The sequence below is a fragment of the Bremia lactucae genome, linkage group LG2 (assembly GCF_004359215.1).
Source record: "Bremia lactucae strain SF5 linkage group LG2, whole genome shotgun sequence".
Classification (NCBI taxonomy): Eukaryota; Oomycota; class Peronosporomycetes; order Peronosporales; family Peronosporaceae; genus Bremia; species Bremia lactucae.
In genome coordinates this window covers 5,065,462-5,067,543 of record NC_090611.1, presented here as the reverse complement: position 1 = coordinate 5,067,543, position 2,082 = coordinate 5,065,462, and positions in this window count along the sequence as shown.

The following is a 2,082-nucleotide window of genomic DNA, read 5'->3' as shown; positions in this document are numbered from 1 at the left end:
TTTTGTCTCTGATCGGGATGCATATGACTGCTTATGCTCAACTGTCGTTGCAATTGGACCGTGTCACCTGTTTGAAGCTGAACGCTTAGCAAACGAGAGATTCCGAGCTTGTCGTAGAAGTCGCTTCCTCCTGAGCCGTAGGCCAAGAGCTCAAATATCGCAAAGTGCGATACGTCTACTGCAAGAATTGCTTTAGTCTGACTTAAAGCGGTTTGCCCTAATGCCTCTTCAATCGACCGGGCAAAGGCCGCGCGGGCGTCCGCTAAGAGCGCAGACTCGAGCTCCATCAAGAAGAGGGACTTTTATCGTTACATGTTTAAGAAATCAAACGAATTATTTCGAAAAGGTAAAGAAATATTATCTAATTTTCTCCGCCAAAAATCGGTATTTTATTCGGTGCGGTATTTTGTTCTACTTCACCGGTATCATCCAACGTGAAGTGACGTGAGGCACCACTCGCACTGAAGCAGTACAAGTCGGCAGTGCCCCGTTACAGAGGAGGAGTGTTGAAGGGCAAGCTTCAAGGTGACGAACCAACAATCGGTATGAGTATCATTTTTGGTTATCATGTTTATGTCAAACGACTGTGGTGATTTTTTTTCCTGATTTTCCCTGCCGTGAAGATTTGTAGCGAGCTACAAAACTAATAGCACTCTCTCACTTTTACGTTTCGCATAAGCATTAAACGCGAGTGGAGCTGGTCTAGGTTGACGAGGTGAGTGAGTTTTGTTCTAGATCATTTTAACGGTACACTAGTACGTGCAGAGGGAGACTCTCTTTAATACGCTAGCATTAAAGAGAGTTAAAAGTAAACTGTATTTAATATAATTAAGGGAAAAGTACCGAAATACCCCTGACAAATGCAGAAAAGACGGAAATACCCCTGTACTTTTATAAATGACCAAAATGCCCCTGGCTATAGCCTATATATATACACGAAAACCGTTGCGCACAGCATAATCACATCACTTTAACGAGTCTTTCTCGTACGAAAAAAGGACAACTTTTCAGTCTCCCGCTGTGTTTTTTTCAAGCACAACGTCACACTGGCCTGCGAGCCGGAACGCGGCTACTACGCTCGCTGTAAAGACCACCAAGGCAACTGGAAGGCCAACCTTTCTGCTTCTACAACCCACGAGCTTATCAACGGTCTCCTTCTGAAGCAACTGGAAACCCCTGTTGGAACTAGACGGAATGCCAAACTACTCGTTCCAGATGCCTTTCCGTGGAAGCCATCTGGAGAGACTATGTAATGGTTGCTATTACCATCGTGTTGCTTGCGCAGAACCGGGAAGTTGAGCTCTATGCTAGGGTAACCTTCGCTCATTTTTAATTCTGTTTGTCAAAAGTGATATTGGCCATTGCACACGCCCACACTCCAAAAATTCCAAATCATTCAAAATATCCAACAACCCATGGTGTAATCCTTGAATATTTTTACAAATTTGTGATCTACAAACGTTTTCGCATCATTTGCACCCACTCGCGTCCAGATCCGACCGTTCCTCAAAAACCGCGAAGCATACACAGGTTTCAAAAAAATGAAAATATTTTTAAAGGCACAAAAAGCAAAAATTGACGCCAAAGCATCAGTTCCACTCGGATCTGGATGAATTTTGCAGAAAAATGACCGGGATGGTGTACTCTACATCGGGGTAACCTTCGCTTATTTTAGCTCTGTTTCTCAAAAGTCATCTTGGCCGTTGCACACGACCACCCTCCAAAAATTCCAAAATATTCCTCATCTAACACATCAGCCCAAATGCTTTCATCGCCAAGTGGGTGTAAAGTTTCTACGTACGTGCGCCGGTATAAAACTACCGTAAAGCATTCTTTTGCTTGCTGCCACACATTCATTCGACACGATAGTAGCGCTGCTGCTGCGTGGTGACAAGGAAATTCTGGTGATAGAGATGTGCTATTGTTAATAGAACGAGTCATCAAGGATACGTTGCTGATTATATCCGAGCAAGCTCACCTTGTATCTGCCACCGCTTGCACGACCACTGATGTTGCCTAATATTAACAGTCAAATTCCGGTCCTCTGAAATCACCTCGAATTCATGATCAGCCACACGTAGA